At 38.5% G+C, this 21,232-nt stretch overlaps 1 pseudogene; it reads left to right on the top strand.

Moving 5' to 3' along the window:
• LOC128576894 (SPRY domain-containing protein 7-like) overlaps window positions 1–19,856 on the top strand; it is a 62,036-nt pseudogene extending 42,180 nt beyond the window's left edge.
• Window positions 19,857–21,232: the final 1,376 nt, after the last annotated feature.

Consider the following 21,232-nt stretch of genomic DNA (forward strand, 5'->3'; position numbering starts at 1 on the left):
AGCAATGGACTCTCACCAAATAAGACGAATAGAATACTACCACACTTATCAATTATCTCAAGAAATGTTAATGGCTTGAATTCCCCACTAAAGAGACATAGATTGGTTGACTGGATTAAAAAACACAAGCCATCCATTTGTTGTCTGCAAGAAACACACCTGGCTTCAAAAGACAAATTAAAGCTCCGAGTCAAGGGTTGGAAGACAATTTTTCAGGCAAATGGAATTCAGAAGAAAAGAGGAGTTGCAATCTTATTTTCAGATACATGTGGATTTAAAGCAACTAAATTCAAAAAAGACAAAGATGGTCACTTTATATTGGTCAAGGGAAAACTACAACAAGAAGACATTTCAATTCCAAGTATTTATGCACCCAATTTAAATGCTCCCAGATTCTTGAAACAGACCTTACTCAGTTTGAGCAATATGATATCTGATAATACCATAATAACAGGGGACCTTAACACTCCTCTTACAGAGCTGGACAGATCCTCTAAACAGAAATTAAACAAGGATATAAGAGATTTAAATGAGACCCTAGAACAACTGTGCTTGATAGACGAATATAGAACACTCCACACCAAAGATAAAGAATATACATTCTTCTCATCACCCCATGGAACATTCTCCAAAATTGATCATATCCTGGGACACAAAACAAATATCAACAGAATCAAAAGAATTGAAATTTTACCTTGTATCTTCTCAGACCATAAGGCACTAAATGTGGAACTCAACTCTAACAAAAATGCACGACCTCACCTAAAGGCATGGAAATTAAACACTCTTCTGTTGAATAACAGATGGGTGAAAGAAGAAATAAAACAGGAAATCATTAACTTCCTTGAGCACAACAACAATGAAGACACAAGATACCAAAAACTGTGGGATACAGCAAAATCAGTTTTGAGAGGAAAATTCATCGCTTTAGATGGCTACATTCAAAAGCAGAAAGAGAGCGCATCAACAATCTCACAAGAGATCTTATGGAATTGGAAAAAGAAGAACAATCTAAGCCTAAACTCAGTAGAAGAAAAAAATATCCAAAATCAAATCAGAGATCAATGAAATTGAAAACAAAAGAATCGTTCAGAAAATTAATGAAACAAAGAGTTGCTTTTTTGAAAAAATAAATAAAATAGATAAACCTTTGGCCAGAAGGTTTCTAACGAGAAATAGAAAAGTAAAGTCTCTAGTAACCTCAATCAGAAATGATAAAGGGGAAATAACAACTGATCCCACAGAGATACAAGAGATCATCTCGGAATACTACCAGAAACTCTATGCCAGGAAATTTGACAATGTGAAAGAAATGGATCAATATTTGGAATCACACCCTCTCCCTAGACTTAGCCAGGAAGAAATAGAGCTCATGAACAGACCAATTTCAAGCACTGAGATCAAAGAAACAATAAAAAATCTTCCAACCAAAAAATGCCCTGGTCCAGATGGCTTCACTCCAGAATTCTATCAAAACTTCAAGGAAGAGCTTATTCCTGTACTGCAGAAATTATTCCAAAAAAAATGAGGAAGAAGGAATCTTCCCCAACACATTCTATGAAGCAAACATCAACCTGATACCAAAACCAGGAAAAGACCCAAACAAAAAGGAGAATTTCAGACCAATCTCACTCATGAATATAGATGGAAAAATTCTCAACAAAATCCTAGCCAATAGATTACAGCTTATCATCAAAAAAGTCATTCATCATAATCAAGTAGGCTTCATCCCAGGGATGCAAGGCTGGTTTAACATACGCAAGTCTATAAACGTTATCCACCATATTAACAGAGGCAAAAATAAAGATCACATGACCCTCTCAATAGATGCAGAAAAAGCATTTGATAAAATCCAGCATCCTTTTCTAATTAGAACACTGAAGAGTATAGGCATAGGTGGCATATTTCTACAATTGATTGAAGCTATCTACGACAAACCCACAGTCATTATTTTACCGAATGGAGTAAACCTGAAAGCTTTTCCTCTTAGAACTGGAACCAAACAGGTTTGTCCTCTGTCACCTTTACTATTCAAGGTAGTGCTGGAAGTTCTAGCCAATACAATTAGGCAAGACAAGGAAATAAAGGGAATCCAAATGGGGGCAGAGGAGGTCAAACTCTCCCTCTTTGCTGACAACATGATCTTATACTTAGAGAACCCCAAAGACTCAACCACAAGACTCCTACAAGTCATCAAAAAATACAGTAATGTTTCAGCATATAAAATCAATGTCCACAACTCAGTAGCCTTTGTACACCAATAACAGTCAAGATAAGAAGCTAATTAAGGACACAACTCCCTTCACCATAGTTTCAAAGAAAATGAAATAACTAGGAATATACCTAACGAAGGAGGTGAAGGACCTCTATAAAGAAAACTATGAAATCCTCATAAAGGAAATAGCAGAGGATATTAACAAATGGAAGAACATACCATGCTCATGGATGGGAAGAATCAACATTGTTAAAATGTCTATACTTCCCAAAGCAATCTACCTATTCAATGCCATTCCTATCAAAACACCAACATCGCACTTTCAAGATTTGGAAAAAATGATTCTCCATTTTGAATGGAACCACAAAAAACCCTGTATAGCTAAGGCAGTTCTTTGTAACAAAAATAAAGCTGGGGGCATCAGCATACCAGATTTTAGTCTGTATTACAAAGCCATAGTTCTCAAGACAACATGGTACTGGCACAAAAACAGAGACATAGACACTTGGAATTGAATTGAAAACCAAGAAATGAAACTAACATCTTACAACCACCTAATCTTTGATAAACCAAACAAGAACATACCTTGGGGGAAAGACTCCCTATTCAATAAATGGTGTTGGGAGAACTGGATGTCTACATGTAAAAGACTGAAACTGGACCCACACCTTTCCCCACTCACAAAAATTGATTCAAGATGGATAAAGGACTTAAATTTAAGGCATGAAACAATAAAAATACTCAAAGAAAACATAGGAAAAACACTGGAAGATATTGGCCTGGGGAAAGACTTCATGAAGAAGACTGCCATGGCAATTGCAACAACAAAAATAAACAAATGGGACTTCATTAAACTGAAAAGCTTCTGTACAGCTAAGGAGACAATAACCAAAGCAAAGAGACAACCTACACAATGTGAAAGGATATTTGCATATTTTCAATCAGACAAAAGCTTGATAACTAGGATCTATAGAGAACTCAAATTAATCCACATGAAAAAAGCCAACAATCCCATATATCAATGGGCAAGAGACATGAATAGAACTTTCTCTAAAGACGACAGACGAATGGCTAACAAACACGTAAAAAAATGTTCATCATCTCTCTATATTAGAGAAATGCAAATCAAAACAACCTTGATATATCATCTAACCCCAGTGAGAATGGCCCACATCACAAAATCTCAAAACTGCAGATGCTGGCGTGGATGTGGAGAGAAGGGAACACTTTTACACTGCTGGTGGGACTGCAAACTAGTACAACCTTTCTGGAAGGAAGTATGGAGAAACCTCAAAGCACTCAAGCTAGACCTCCCATTTGATCCTGTAATCCCATTACTGGGTATCTACCCAGAAGGAAAAAAATCCTTTTATCATAAGGACACTTGTACTAGACTGTTTATTGCAGCTCAATTTACAATCGCTAAAATGTGGAAATAGCCTAAATGCCCACCAATCCAGGAATGGATTAACAATCTGTGGTATATGTATACCATGGAATGCTATTCAGGTATTAAGAAAAAAATGGAGACTTTACATCCTTCGTATTAACCTGGATGGAAGTGGAAGACATTATTCTTAGTAAAGCATCACAAGAATGGAGAAGCACGAATCCTGTGTGCTCAATTTTGATATGAGGACAATTAATGAAAATTATGGTTATGGTGGGGAAGCAGAAAGAGGGAAGGAGGATGGGGGTGGGGCCATGGTGTGTGTCACACTTTATGGGGGCAAGACATGATTGCAAGAGGGACTTTACCTAACAATTGCAATCAGTGTAACCTGACTTACTGTACCCTCAATGAATGCCCAACAATACAAAAAAAAAAAAAGAAAATCGGTATAGAAGGGACATTTCTTAAACTGATAGAGACCATCTACAGCAAACCCACAGCCAAGATCATATTGAATGGAGTTAAATTGGAATCATTTCCACTCAGATCAGGAACAAGACAAGGCTGCCCATTGTCTCCATTGCTTTTTAACGTTGTAATGGAAGTTTTAGCCACCACAATTAGGGAAGAAAAGGCGATCAAGGGTATCCATATAGGGTCAGAAGAGATCAAACTTTCGCTCTTCGTAGATGATATGATAGTATATCTGGAAAACACTATGGACTCTACTACAAAACTGTTAGAAGTGATCAAGGAATACAGCAGCGTCTCAGGTTACAACATCAACATTCATAAATCTGTAGCCTTTATATATACCTAGAAACACAAGTTGAAAAACAGTTAAGGACTCTATCCCATTCACAGCAGTGCCAAAGAAGATGAAATATTTGGGAATTTATCTAACAAAGGACGTGAAAGATCTCTATAAAGAGAACTATGAAACTCTAAGAAAAGAAATAGCTGAAAATATTAACAAATGGAAAAAACATACCATGCTCATGGCTGGGAAGAATCAACATTGTTAAAATGTCCATACTACCCAAAGCAATATATAATTTCAATGCAATCCCTATTAAAGCTCCACTGTCATACTAAAAGATCTTGAAAAAACAATATTTCGGTTTATATAGAATCAGAAAAAACCTCAAATAGCCAAGACATTACTCAGAAATAAAAACAAAGCAGGAGGAATCACGATACCAGACTTCAGACTATACTACAAATCGATAGTGATCAAAACAGCGTGGTATTGGCACAAAGAACAGAGAAGTAGATATCTGGAACAGAACAGAGAACCAAGAGATGAATCCAGCTACTTATCATTATTTAATCTTTGACAAGCCAATTAAAAACATTCAGTGGGGAAAAGATTCCCTAATTAACAAATGGTGCTGGGTGAACTGGCTGGCAACCTGTAGAAGACTGAAACTGGACCGACACCATTCACAATTAACTAGGATAGATTCTCACTGGATCAAAGATTTAAACTTAAGACATGAAACTATAAAGATACACAGGAGAGTGCAGGGAAAACCCTTGAAGTAATCGGTCTGGGCAAGTATTTTATGAGGAGGACCCCCCGGGCAATTGAAGCAGCTTCAAAAATACACTACTGGGACTTGATCAAACTAAAAAGCTTCTGCACAGCCAAGAACACAGTAAGTAAAGCAAGCAAACAGCCCTCAGAATGGGAGAAGATATTTGCAGGTTATGTCTCCAACAAAGGTTTAATAATCAGAATCCACAGAGAACTCAAACGCATTAGCAAGAATAGAACAAGGGATCCCATCGCAGGCTGGGGAAGGGATTTGAAGGAAACTTCTCTGAAGAAGACAGGCGCACGGCCTTCAGACATATGAAGAAATGCTCATCATCTTTAATTATCAGAGAAATGCAAATCAAAACTACTTTGAGATACCATCTAACTCCAGTGAGACTAGCCTATATCACAAAATCCCAAGACCAGAGATGTTGGCGCGGATGTGGAGAAAAGGGAACACTTCTACACTGCTGGTAGGAATGCAAATTAATAGATTCCTTTTGGAAAGAGATATGGAGAACACTTAGAGATCTAAACATAGATCTGCCATTCAATCCTATAATCCCTCTACTGGGCATATACCCAGAAGACCAAAAATCACATCATAACAAAGATATTTGTACCAGAATTTTTATTGCAGCCCAATTCATAATTGCTAATTCATAGAAGAAGCTCAAGTGCCCATCGATCCACGAATGGATTAAGAAATTTTGTCATATGTACACCATGGAATATTATGCAGCCTTAAAGAAAGATGGAGACTTTACCTCTTTCATGTTTACATGGATGGAGCTGGAACATATTCTTCTTAGTAAAGTATCTCAAGAATGGAAGAAAAAGTACCCAATGTACTCAGCCCTACTATGAAACTAATTTAGAGTTTTCACATGAAAGCTATAACCCAGTTACAACCTAAGAATAGGGGGAAGGGGGAAAGGGAGCGGAGGTAGGGAGGACGTGGGTAGAGGGAAGGGGATTGGTGGGATTACACCAGTGGTGCATCTTACAAGGGTATAGGTGAAACTTGGTAAACGGTCTGTGAAGCTAGTTAATGATGCCCCATGATTATATCAATGTACACAGCTATGATTTAATAAAAATAAATAAATAAATAAATAAATAAAATAAAATAAATATAGTGCTGCCATTCAATCCTATAATTCCTCTACTAGGTATATACCCAGAATTCCAAAAATCACATTATAACAAAGATATTTGTACCAGAATGTTTATTGCAGCTCAATTCATAATTGCTAAGTCATGGAAAAAGCCCAAGTGCTCATCGATCCATGAATGGATTAATAAATTGTGGTATATGTACACCATGGAATATTATCCAGCCTGAAAGACAGATGGATACTTTACCTCTTTCATGTTTACATGCATGGAGCTGGAACATATTCTTCTTGTAAATTATCTCAAGAATGGAAGAAAAAATATCCAATGTACTCAGCCCTTCTATGAAACTAATTTATGTCTTTCTCATGTAAACTATAACCCAGTTATAACCTAAGAATAGGGGAAAGGGGCAAAGGGAGGGGAGGGAAGTGGGAGGGAGGGGGTGGGGGCGGAGGAAGGGGTATTGGTGGGATTACACCTGCGGTGCATCCTATAAGGGTATATGTGAAACTTAGTGAATGTGGAATGTAAATGTCTTAGCACAATAACTAAGAAAATGCCAGGAAAGCTATATTAACTAGTGTGATGAAAATGTGTCAAATGGTCTATAAAACCAGTGTATGGTGCCCCATGATTGCATTAATGTACACAGCTATAATTTAATAATAAAAAAATTTAAGGATAAAAATAGTCTGTGGGTGAAGGGATGGACAGCTATAATTCAAGGAAATGGAAATCAGAAAAAATAGGGAGCTTCAATTTTATTTGCAGATACAATAGTCTTTAAAACAACAAAGGTAAGGAAAGATACGGATGGTCACTTTGTATTTGTGAAATGAAACATTCAACATGAATAGATTTCAATTATTAACATTTACACACCCAACCAGAATGCTCCTCAATTTATAAAAGCAAACATAACAGACATGAACAATATGATAGCTTCCTGCACTGTAATAGTTGTAGATTTTAACACCCCTTTGGCAGTATTGGATAGATTCTGCAAGAATAAACTAAATGAAGAAATATTGGTCTTAAACTTGACCCTACAACAAATGGATATAATAGACATCTACAGAAAACTTCATCTGAATAAAACTGAATACACATTCTTCTCATCATGCCACAGATCATCCTCTAAAATTGATCACATCTTAGATCACAAGTCTAACCTCAGCAAATTTAAAAGGATAGAAATTATTCCTTGTATTTTCTCAGAAGACCACAGAATGAAAGTAGAACTTAAAAACAATAGGAATCTTCATACTCAAACAAAGTCATGGAAACTAAATAACCTTATGCTGAATGATAGCTGGGTCAAAGATGAGATTAAGAAGAAAATTACCAAATTTTTGGAAGAAAATGATAATGAAGTCATGAATTATCAAAACCTGTGGGATACTGAAAAGGCAGTCCTAAGAGGGAAATTTATAGAATTACAAACCTTTCTCAAGAGAACTGAAAAAGAGGAAGTCAACAACTTAATAGGATATCTCAAACAACTAGAAAAGGAAGAACATTCCAACCTCAAACCCAGCAGAAGAAAAAAAAATAACCAAAATAAGTCCAGAATTAAATTAAATTGAAAAAAAGTATCATTCAGAAGATAAACAAATCAAAAAGATTTTTTTGAAAAGATTAACAAAATTGAGACAAGATGGCGGACTGAAGCCAGCTTTCAACAAAGGCTCCCGTCCAGAAGGAGAGTTAAGGGACAGGAATTTAGTAAGTATCCTGGTGGACTTGAGCCTCACCAAGAGAGAAGGCTGAAGAACGCACATCAACACCGCTGAGGCAAGTTGTGATCACAAGGATGCAAACAAAAGGTACAAAATCCACCACCAAGCGGACGGGAGTCCCCCTCCCCCATGAGACCGGCTCAAGAGCCCCACAATTGAACAAGCGGGCAGAAATTAAAGGCCCTCCCACTACACTCCACGGGAGAGACCTTCTAAAAACAGGACCTACCTCCCCTACTGGGGTGCCGTGGCATTCTCCTGCTGCACATAGGGCTGAATAAAACTTTGGGAATCCTTTGCCGGCAACCCTGAATCCCCGCGCTCCCCTCCCGCCCACTGAGGTCTGGAGGCCTGTCCCCCAGGACTTCGGATCCTTGGGTGATTTCTCAAGGGGAGTGGAGAGTCCCCGAGTTGCGACTGGTCAGCATTAACTCTGAGGCGCGCAAGTGAGGAGAGGGCACGGGGCTGAGGGGGAGTCACGCCTCGCGGCACTTAACTGCGGTGCAGTGCACCAACCCTCCCCAAGCATACGGGGCCCAAGACTGAATAAGACTCTGGCCTCCCCGCTGAGAGCTGAGAACCCCTACCCTCACTCAGGGTCTGAGGCCTATCCCCCAGGAGATGGGATCCTTGGGTGATTTCTCGAGGGGAGTGCACAGTGCCTGAGCTGCGTCAGGTCAGCGCTGACTCTGGGATACGTGAGCGAGGAGAGGGCATTCTGCTGAGGGGAAATCAAGCCTTGGCGGCACTTCCCTGCGGTGCAGTGCAGGAGCCCTCCCCGGACCGCAGTATTGCGTAAAACTGAATGAAACTCTAGATTCCCCCCCCACTCACAATCGGGGTCTGGGGGCCCATCCCCCAAGAGTTCTAATTCTTGGGGGATCTCTTAAGGGGTGTGGACCCAGCACAAACTGCGGCCGCTCAGTGCTGACTCTGGGGCACGGGACAGAGGAGAAAAGGGTCGCCTGAGTGCCCACACCAGAGCAGCAGTTCCCTGGAGGTAGATCAACAGCCGTTTTTTCTTTAATGGCAGAACGCTCACTTCTGGATATTATGAGGCCACACCCCCTGTCTCCCTGGGCAACCAGAGGAGGCCACCGGCGACACGGCTCACAAAACCAGGAAGCTTCCAGGGCGGGCCGACACAGAGAGGTATTCAGACGCAATTCTCCAACAGCAAAGACGTTTGAACTCAAAACAGCCCGTCTTCTGTAGGCGACGACAGGAACAGAGACAGAACCTCACAAAGTTGTCTGTTCTGTTCTGTTCTGTTAGCAGCATCCATCAGGGACGGGGCTAAGCCTGAGTGAACACCTCCTTCCCATCACCTGCATCAAACACTCAAAGATGTCAGGCCCCATCTCCTCCTGCTAGATAGCGGCAGTCTGCGGGGGCCTGGCAGACTTCCTTGTGATTCAGGCAGGTGCAAACCCCTGGAGTGTCTGTTCACTGCAGGCAACTGGGTTAGCCATCTGCAGAGATACCAGTGACTGGGTCCGACGGAGGGGCAAAGTGGGGAAGGAGAGGTCAACCTTCCTAGACTGCTCTGTTTACTGGGTGGCTCCTCCTGACTCCATGCTGCACTGGGGTGAGCTGTGTCAGAGGAGTCACCAGGCCCCTGTGATCCAGTTCCCAGAGACCTTCTGAACCCTTCCACCCGAGACAAGTGCCGATTGAGACAGTTGATTCGGACCTTTTGAACTGGGCTAATAGACTGAGGACTTTTCAGGCGGTGCCCTGGGTGTGCGATTGTAGGAAGGTTTGATTCTCCTTTTCCAACTGGGGCCAGAGGTGGGCAGGCGGGGTGACTTAATTGCTGATTTTTCCACACAGCTGAGACTTCAAGCGAGAGTAGAAGTTGCAATAGGATCAAACAGAAACCAGCTGAAAACAAGACAGAACCACTTTGCTCCACCACACCAGACAGGGCCCCAGTTTCTCAGGCCACAACACTGTACGGGCCCTCGATAAAACCCCAGGGGAAAAACCAAAGGGAGTAAACCATGGGGCGGAATCAGCGGAAAAACTCTGGTAACATGAATAATCAGAATAGATCAACCCCCCCAAGAAAAGATACGGCAGATGTGATTGAAGATCCCATTCATAAACAACTGGCTGAGATGTCAGAAGTCGAATTCAGAATTTGGTTTGCAGACGATTAATAAAATGGAATTAGGAATTCGAGGAGAAATTCAAAAACTGTCTCAAGAATTTAACGAATTTAAAGACAAAACCACCAAAGACTTAGACACACTGAAACAAGAACTTACAGCCCTCAAAGATATGAAAAATACAGTAGAATCCCTCAGTAACAGAATGGAGCAAGCAGAAGAAAGGATTTCTGACATTGAAGATAAAGTCTTCGAACGCTCCCAATCTCTCAAAGAGGAAGAGAAATGGAGAGCAAAAACGGATCACTCACTCAGAGAACTCTCAGATAATTCGAAAAAAAAACAACAGAAGGGTTATAGGAATTTCGGAGAACGATGAAGTGGCTGCCAAGGGCACAGAGGCCCTTCTGCATGAAATTATGAAAGAAAATTTTCCAGACATGCCTAGAGAATCTGAAATTCAGATAGCAGACAGCTTCAGAACCCCAGCACGATTCAACCCCCATAAGCCATCTCCAAGACATATCATAGTTAGCTTCACTAAAGTTAACATGAAAGAGAAGATTCTCAAAGCAGCCCGGCGAAAGAAAACTATAACGTACAAAGGTAAGAATATTAGAATAACTGCAGATCTCTCTTCTGAAACTTTTCAAGCCAGAAGAGGCTGGTCATCAACTTTTAATCTCCTAAAGCAAAAAAACTTTCAACCCAGGATATTGTATCCAGCTAAACTGAGTTTCATCTATGATGGAGAAATTAAATACTTCAATGACATTCATATGTTGAAAAAATTTGCCATAAGTAAACCAGCTCTTCAGGATGTTCTCAGACCTATCCTCCACAAGGACCAACCCAATCCTATACCACAAAAGTAAACTCGCTCAGAAACTTCGGATCAAACTCCAACTTCCACACTGGTGAAAGGATTAAAAATGTCCACTGGACCTTTGAAAAACTCAATACCCAAAATTCCACCAGACTTATCAATACTCTCCATCAATGTGAATGGCTTAAACTGTCCTCTAAAGAGGCATAGGTTAGCTGACTGGATACAAAAACTCAAGCCAGATATTTGTTGCATACAAGAGTCACATCTCAACTTAAAAGACAAATACAGACTCAGGGTGAAAGGATGGTCATCCATATTTCAGGCAAATGGTAATCAGAAAAAAGCAGGTGTTGCAATTTTATTTGCAGATACAGTAGGCTTTAAACTATCAAAAGTAAGGAAGGACAAGAATGGTCACTTCTTATTTGTTAAGGGTAATACTCAATATGACGAGATCTCAATTATTAATATCTATGCACCCAACCAGAATGCACCTCAATTTATAAGAGAAACTCTAACAGACATGAGCAACTTGATTTCCTCCAGCTCCATAATCGTCGGAGATTTCAACACTCCCTTGGCAGTGTTGGATCGATCCACCACAAAGAAGCTGAGTAAAGAAATCTTAGATTTAAACCTAACCATCCAATATTTAGATTTAGCAGACATCTACAGAACATTTCATCCCAACAAAACTGAATACACATACTTCTCATCAGCCCATGGAACTTACTCCAAAATTGATCACATTTTAGGTCACAAGTCTAACCTCAGTAACTTTAAAGGAATAGAAATTATTCCATGCATCTTCTCGGACCATCATGGAATGAAACTTGAATTGAGTAACAACAGGAATCTGCATACCCATACAAAAACATGGAAGTTAAATAACCTTATGCTGAATGATAGCTGGGTCAGAGATGAGATTAAGAAAGAAATAGGTAATTTTTTGAAACAAAACGACAATGAAGACACAAACTATCAGAACCTCTGGGACACCGCTAAGGCAGTTCTAAGAGGGAAATTTATAGCACTGCAAGCCTTCCTCAAGAGAACGGAAAGAGAGGAAGTTAACAACTTAATGGGACATCTCACGCAACTGGAAAAGGAAGAACATTCCAACCCCAAACCCAGTAGAAGAAAAGAAATAACCAAAATTAGAGCAGAATGAAATGAAATTGAAAACAAAAGAATAATACAACAGATCAATAAATCAAAAAGCTGGTTTTTTGAAAAGGTCAATAAAATAGATAAACCTCTGGCCAACCTAATCAGGAAAAAAGGGGTAAAATCTCTAATCTCATCAATCAGAAACAACAAAGACGAAATAACCACAGACTCATCAGAAATCCAAAAAATCCTTAATGAATATTACAAGAAACTTTATTCTCAGAAATATGAAAATCTGAAGGAAATAGACTGATACTTGGAAGCACGCCACCTTCCAAGACTTAACCAGAATCAACTGGAAATGTTGAACAGATCCATATCAAGTTCAGAAATAGCATCAACTATACAAAACCTCCCTAAAAAGAAAAACCCGGGACCAGATGGTTTCACGTCAGAATTCTACCAAACCTTTAAAGAGGAATTAGTACCTATATTACTCAACCTGTTCCAAAATGTAGAAAAAGAAGGAAGACTACCCAACACATTCTATGAAGCAAACATCACCCTGATCCCCAAGCCAGGAAAAGACCCAACAAGAAAAGAAAATTATAGACCAATATCACTAATGAATATAGATGCAAAAATATTCAACAAGATCCTAACAAACAGAATCCAGCAACACATCAAACAAATTATACATCATGACCAAGTTGGTTTTATCCCAGGGTCTCAAGGCTGGTTCAATATACGTAAATCTATAAATGGAATTCAGCACATAAACAATTTAAAAAACAAAGACCATATGATTCTCTCAATTGATGCAGAAAAAGCTTTTGATAATATCCAGCATCCCTTCATGATCAGAACACTCAAGAAAATTGGTCTAGAAGGGACTTTTCTTAAACTGATAGAGGCTATCTACAGCAAACCCACAGCCAATATCATATTGAATGGAGTTAAATTGGAATCATTTCCACTCAGATCAGGAACCAGACAAGGCTGCCCATTGTCTCCATTGCTTTTCAACATTGTAATGGAAGTTTTAGCCACCGCAATTAGGGAAGAAAAGGCGATCAAGGGTATCCATATAGGGTCAGAAGAGATCAAACTCTCGCTCTTCACAGATGATATGATTGTGTATCTGGAAAACACTAGGGACTCTACTACAAAACTCCTAGAAGTGATCAAGGAATACAGCAGCGTCTCAGGTTACAAAATCAACATTCATAAATCGGTAGCCTTTATATACACCAACAACAGTCAAATTGAAAAAGCAGTTAAGGACTCTATCCCATTCACAGTAGTGCCAAAGAAGATGAAATATTTGGGAATTTACCTAACAAAAGACGTGAAAGATCTCTATAAAGAGAACTATGAAACTCTAAGAAAAGAAATAGCTGAAAATGTTAACAAATGGAAAAACATACCATGCTCATGGCTAGGAAGAATCAACATTATCACAATGTCCATACTACCCAAAGCAATATATAATTTCAACGCACTCCCTATTAGAGCTCCACTGTCATATTTTAAAGATCTTGAAAAAACATTACTTCGTTTTATATGGAATCAGAAAAAACCTCGAATAGCCAAGACATTACTCAGAAATAAAAACAATACAGGAGGAATCACACTACCAGACCTCAGACTTTACTACAAATCGATAGTGATCAAAACAGCATGGTATTGGCACAAAAACAGAGAAGTAGATATCTGGAACAGAATAGAGAACCAAGAGATGAATCCAGCTACTTACCGCTATTTGATTTTTGACAAGCCAATTAAAAACATTCAGTGGGGAAAAGATTCCCTATTTAACAAATGGTGCTGGGTGAACTGGCTGGCAACCTGCAGAAGACTGAAATTGGACCCACACCTTTCACCATTAACTAAGATAGACTCTCATTGGATTAAAGATTTAAACTTAAAACATGAAACTATAAAAATACTAGAGGAGAATGCAGGGAAAACCCTTGAAGAAATTGGTCTGGGTGAGTATTTCATGAGGAGAACCCCCCGGGCAATTGAAGCAGCTTCAAAAATACACTACTGGGACTTGATCAAACTAAAAAGCTTCTGCACAGCTAAGAACACAGTAAGCAGAGCAAGCAGACAGCCCTCAGAATGGGAGAAGATATTTGCAGGGTTTATCTCTGACAAAGGTTTAATAACCAGAATCCACAGAGAACTCAAACGCATCAGCAAGAATAAAACAAGGGATCCCATCGCAGGCTGGGCAAGGGATTTGAAGAGAAACTTCTCTGAAGAAGACAGGCACACAGCCTTCAGACATATGAAAAAATGCTCATCATCTTTAATCATCAGAGAAATGCAAATCAAAACTACTTTGAGATATCATCTGACTCCAATGAGACTAGCCTATATCACAAAATCTCAAGACCAGAGATGTTGGCGTGGATGCGGAGAAAAGGGAACACTTCTGCACTGCTGGTGGGAATGCAAATTAATACATTCCTTTTGGAAAGATATATGGAGAACACTCAGAGATCTAAAAATAGATCTGCCATTCAATCCTGTAATTCCTCTGCTGGGCATATACCCAGAAGACCAAAAATCACAACATAACAAAGATATTTGTACCAGAATGTTTATTGCAGCCCAATACATAATAGCTAAGTCATGGAAAAAGCCCAAGTGCCCATCGATCCACGAATGGATTAATAAATTGTGGTATATGTATACCATGGAATACTATGCAGCCTTAAAGAAAGATGGAGACTTTACCTCTTTCATGTTTACATGGATGGAGCTGGAACATATTCTTCTTAGTAAAGTATCCCAAGAATGGAAGAAAAAATACCCAATGTACACAGCCCTACTATGAAACTAATTTGGGACTCTCACATGAAAGCTATAACCCAGCTACAACTTAACAATAGGGGGAAGTGGAAAAGGGGGTGGGTCGGTAGAGGGAGGGGAATCGGTGGGATCACACCTGTGGTGCATATTACAGGGGTATTTGTGAAACTTGGTAAATGTGGAATATAAATGTTTTGGCACAGTAACTGAGATAACGCCGGAAAGGCTATGTTAACCACTGTGATAAAAATGTGTCAAATGGTTTATGAAGTGAGTGTATGATGCCCCATAATCATATCATTGTATACAGTTATGATTTAATAAAAAAAGATTAATAAAATTGATAAACCTTTGACTAATCTAACCAGAAACAGAAAAGTAAAACCCCTAATATCATCAATCATAAACGATAAAGGCAAAATAACAACAGACATCTCAGAAACTCAAAACATCCTTAATGAATACCACAAAAAACTCTATTCTCAGAAATATGAACATCTAGAGGAAATAGACCAATACCTGGGAGCACACCGCCTTTCTAGACTCAGCCAGAAAGAATTGAAAAATTTTAATAGGCCTATATCAAGCAGTGGAATAGCATCAACTATAAGAAATCTCCACTCCCCACCCCCCAAAAAAAAGGTCTGGAACCAGATGGCTTCACATCAGAATTATACCAAATATTTAAATAGGAACTAGTACCTATATTACATAACCTTTTCCAAAACATAGAAAAAGAAGGAATACTTCCCAACACATTCTACAAAGCAAATATCTCTGATCCCCAAACCAGGAAAAAAACTAACAGGTGAAGAAAATTATAACCAATACCATTAATGAATATAAATACGAAAATGTTCAATAAGATCCTAGCAAACAGAATTTATGAGAAAAAAAAGAATTTACCAACACATCAAACAAATTATATATCATGACAAAGTTGGTTTTATCCCAGGGTTACAAGTTTCATTCAATGTATATAAATCTATAAATATAATATATCATATAAACAAAATTAAAAACAAAGATCATATGATTCTCTCAATTGATGCAGAAAAAGCTTTTGATAATATCCAGCATATTTTCATGATCAGAACACTTAGGAAAATAGGGTCATTTCTTAAACTGATAGAGGACATATACAGCAAACCCACAACCAATATTATATTGAATGGAATAAAACTGAAAACATTTCCACTCAGATCTGGAACTAGGCAAGGATGCTCATTGTCTACACTGCTATTCAACATAGTAATGGAAGTCTCAGCCATCATAATCAGGCAAAAAAAGGCAATCAAGGGTATCCAAATAGGGTCAGATTAGATCAAACTCTCACTCTTCGCAGATGATATGCTCTTATACCTGGAAAATCTCAGGGACTCAGCAACAAAATTCTTAGAAGTGATCAAGGAATACAGCAGTACCTCAGAATACAAAATCAATACTTACTAATCAGTAGCTTTTATGTATACCACCAATATTCAAGCTGAAAAAATAGTCAAGGACTCTATTCCTTTTACAGTAGTGCCAAAGAAGATGAAATATTTGGGAATTTGCCTAACAAAGGACATGAAAGATCTCTATAAAGACAACTATAAAACTCTGATGAAAGAAATAGCTGAAGATTTTAACAAATTGAAAAATATACCATGCTCATGGCTCAGAAGAATCAACATTGGTAAAATGTCCATACTACTCAAAGCAATATATAATTTTAATGCAATCCCTATTAGATCTCCACTGTCATACTTTACAGATCTCGAATAAATAATACTTCATTTTATATGGAATCAGAAAAAAACTCGAATAGCCAAGACATTACTCAGAAATAAAAACAACGCAGGAGGAATCACGCTACCAGACTGCAGGGAATGCTATAAATCTACAGTGATCAAAACATCATGGTACTGGCACAAAAATAGATAGGTAGATGTATGGAACAGAATAGAGAACCAAGAGATGAACCCAGACACTTATCGTCATTTGATTTAATAAAAAAATATTGTTAAGAGAAGAAAAATAAATTAATGTAATGGGGAAAATACTTAGCAGCAGAAAATAATCCTTTTATAATGCTCACAAATGTTGGGGATGAGGAATTTTGGCTGGATTCTCCTGGGTCACTCATGTGGCTATTATTATCCAATAGCTCAGCTGAGACTTGATAGTCTAAGACAGCCTCATTTATATGCATGACAATCAGTACTGTTCATCAACTCATATTATCTCTCTATATATGTTCTCTCATGCTAAAAGTGACCAGTCCTCCTTTTCAAGTATAGAAGAAGAATTACCAGTAAAACCAGAGAACAATCACAATGGACAAGGGTTTTTCAAGATTCTGTTTGTATCATATTTGCCAGCATACCAATGGCCAAAGCAAATCACTTTGCCAAGTGTAAACGCGAGAGGGAACCATAAAAGCACATAGATACTAGGAGGCATGATTCATCAGAGACAATTACTTTAAAAATCTAATATAGCTATTATTTTGAATTTAGCCAGATACATCCAGCAGTTGATAAAATTGTCTGCTTATTTTCCCATCCTCTTTGGGTTCTACAGGAAAACTATTCAAATATTTTCTGAAAACAATGTTCAGGGTAAATCCCAAGAGGGAGAAGACCCTGTTTTTGGCCTGTTTGTGACACCAAATGCCAACAAAAGGAAAAGGGAAACTTAAATATATCCTTCTAAATGAAAGAAGCCACTCTGAGAAGGCTACATACTGTACAGTTCCAACTATACCATGTATATGACATTCTGGAAAAGGCAAAACTAAAAGGATGATAGAAAAGATATGGGAGGTGGAGCCAGTAATCCCTGCGTGATGGCCACCTAAGTTTTTGCTGACTGTGGTGCTGCAGAGACAGCAGATTTCACTACATCCCTCTGAAGGCAGTGCTGGCAGTGCAACAGGACCCACAGCACAGGGGAATAGATGTTATCATTGTAAAAAATGGAAAAATTAATGTGGAACAGGAGGTTTAGCCAATGCACCTTTGCATCAAAACAAAACTGGACCCACAGCTTTCACCTCTAACAAAAATTGATTGTCACTGGATAAAAGACTTTAACTTATGACATGAAACAATAATGATTCTTGGAGAGAGTGCAGGGAAACACTTGAAGAAATTGGCCTGGGAGAATACTTTATGAGGAGAACCCCTCAGACAATTGAAGCAATAACAAAAATACATTACTAGGATCTGATGAAACTAAAAAGCTTCTGCACTGCCAAGATCACAGTAAGTAAAGCAAGTAGACAGCCCTCAGAATGGGAGAGGGTATTTGCAAGTTATGTTTGTGACAAAGGTCTGATAACAAGAATCCACAGAGAATTCAAACTAATTAATAAGAAAAGAACAAGGGATCCCATTTCATTGTGGACAAGAGACTTCTATGAAAAAGACAGACACATGTCCACAGATATATGAAAACATGTTCATCACCTTTAATCATCAGAGAAATGCAAATCAAAACTACTTTAAGATATCATCTAATTCCAGTAAGAGTAGCCCATATAACAAAATCCCAAAACTACAGATGTTGGCATAGATGTGGAGAAAAGAGAACATTTCTGCACTGCTGGTGGGAATGCAAACTAGTATGTTCCTTTTGGAAAGAAGTTTGGAGAACACTCGGGGATTTAATTGTAGATCTGCTGTTTGATCCTGCAATTCTTCTACTAGGTATATATCCAAAAGACCAAAAATCTCTGCAACAAAGATATCTGCACCAGATTGTTCAATGCCACTCAATTCATAATTGCCAAGTCATAGAAGAAGCCCAAGTGCCCCTCGACCCATGAATGGATTAATAAATTGTGGTACAATTATACCATGGAATACTATGCAGCAGCCCTAAAAAAAGATGAAGACTTTACCTCTTTTATGTTTACATGGATGGACCTGGAACATATTCTTCTTAGTAAAGTATCTCAAGAATGAAAGAAAAAGTATCCGATATACTCAGTACTTTTATGAAACCAATTTATAATTATTCACACTTTCTTATGAAAGATAGATCACAACTATAGCCCAGGATGAAGGAGAGAAGTGAAGGGGGAAGGGAGAAGAGGGTGAAGGTTTGACTTAGGGAGGGTAAATGGTAGGACCACACCTAAGGAGCATATTGCAAGGATACAAGTCAAATCTATCAAGTAGAGAACATAAATGTCTTAACACAATAATTAAGTCAATGAGGTGAAAACTATATTAGTTAGTTTGAGGTAAGCACTTCAAATTGTATAAAAAATCAAGACATTATATCCCACAAATGCATAAATGTATTCATGATTTATGTGTATATGACTTAAAAGTAAAAATAAAAATAAAAATAAAAAAAGAAAGGAAGGAAGGAAGGAAAGGAAAGAAACTTTGAATTCAAAATCCAGTCCACAAGAATCTGGGGTGTTGGTATTGCAACTCGGAAAGGTAACTTGAATCAGACTCCTCTTGGCCAAGACATGCACAATCTGATGAAGAGAAATGATGGAGCCCTGTACTACAACAATGAAGAGAAAAAGTGACTTCCAGCAGTCAATCTTCCATGGGACAGAGAAACGATGATATTACATATGACCATGTAGTCAGGGGTCCTCAAACTTTTTAAACAGGGGGTCAGTTCACTGCCCCTCAGATTGTTGGAGGGCCGGACTATAGTTTAAAAAAAAAAAAACTATGAACAAATTCCTATGCACACTGCACATATCTTATTTTGAAGTAAAAAAAAAAAAAATGAGAACAAATACAATCACACCACCTCATGTGACCCACGGGCCACAGTTTGAGAACCCCTGAATAAAATGTATACTTGAATGGAAAAAATATGCATTGCTTAACATTAGGTATACAAGGGTCAATGTACCCAGTTGTTGATATTGATGACAGTGCAATTTTGGATTGGCAGTTCAATAAATTTTACCATACTCCTCCACCAAGTTTTAAAAAAATATTATTTGAACAACAGATCTTCTGAATGTCTTTGTTTTTGAAACTTGTATTTCTGCACCATTAAAAGTGTTTACCATTTAGTAAAGTTTCACTTGACCAATAGACTAAAATACACTCTTAACTATATGCTTTTTAATGTTGTCTAAGGAACCAATGTATTCAATATGTACAATTCTGAAGTTGTGGTTTTAAATGCTTATGTTTTATGCTATGAAAATCAACATTTGGAAAATCACCTGGCAAATGTGATACAAACAGAAGCTTAAAAAACCTTTGTCCATTGGGATTGTGTGGCGAGAGTTTTCCAGGCCTTAGAACATCATGGCCTGAGCTCATGAAGGATGATGGGAACTGTAACAGTGGCCATCTGCAGTCCTCCCCTCATACTCTTCCCCAAGTGACCCAGCTCCTTCTCAAGCCTCCTTCACAGATTTGGGAAAGAATATCTAGTACAAATAGGCAATGCTAACAGGGGCTTGTGATTTTCTGAATTGAAAAAATTCCAGACTTTATAGCACATGTTAAATGGTATCCTGTTGTATCCTTGCAAATCAGAGGGGAGAAAAGGCTCCAGTGACTATTCTTGAATCTCACCCTGGCTTCCCATCCAATACAACTGTGCTCTGGTGTGCCCATCAGAGTGGACATTGACACTCTTAGGGAGAAAGAGAGACAAGTACTATTTGTCTAGAAAAGAATGCTATTTGTGCTCCAATGTATTACTCAACAATTATCAGAGTATGGGAAGTCTACCCTAAGGAGTGGTGACAAAGAGAGAAATGACTAGACTGGAGGGCCTTTAGGCTTGGAGGGTGGAGTGAGTGAAGGGACAGTGCAGAGAGAGAGGAGATTATGTAAAGAACTCATTATAAAGAATCTCTTATGCTTGATAAAACACATGTGTATTTTCCACAGTCTATTGAAGACATTGTCCATTTCATAGGTGCATATCCCTTCCACAAGGAGCCAAACAGGAGGCAGTTATGCATTAAGAGTAAGGACCACAAGCTCTGGTGTTTAAATGGCAAGTTGATCACGGTGTGGCAGGAAGGAAAAGTACATATAAATTTGTTAAAATGGATACTGTAAGGACCAAGGGTGTGGCACCATGAAATGAAAAAAGTTTGGGGATCAGACAGATCAAGGTTTGAATTTTGCTTCAGTTATTTATTTATTTTTAATTTATCATTTCAGGTTCATTGAGGATACAAAGAATTGGGTTGCACTGATTACATTTGTTTGGTGATGTCCCTGATATACTTGTGTCCCACCCCCAAGAGGTGTTCCATACACTGTAACCCCTCATCACCCTCCTTCCTCTCCTATCCTTACTCCCACACACACACCACTGCCTACCTTGAATTAATTTTTTTCTCGTGGTTTTTTTTTCTTTTGGACCAT

The sequence above is a fragment of the Nycticebus coucang genome, chromosome X, assembly GCF_027406575.1.
Source record: "Nycticebus coucang isolate mNycCou1 chromosome X, mNycCou1.pri, whole genome shotgun sequence".
Classification (NCBI taxonomy): Eukaryota; Metazoa; Chordata; class Mammalia; order Primates; family Lorisidae; genus Nycticebus; species Nycticebus coucang.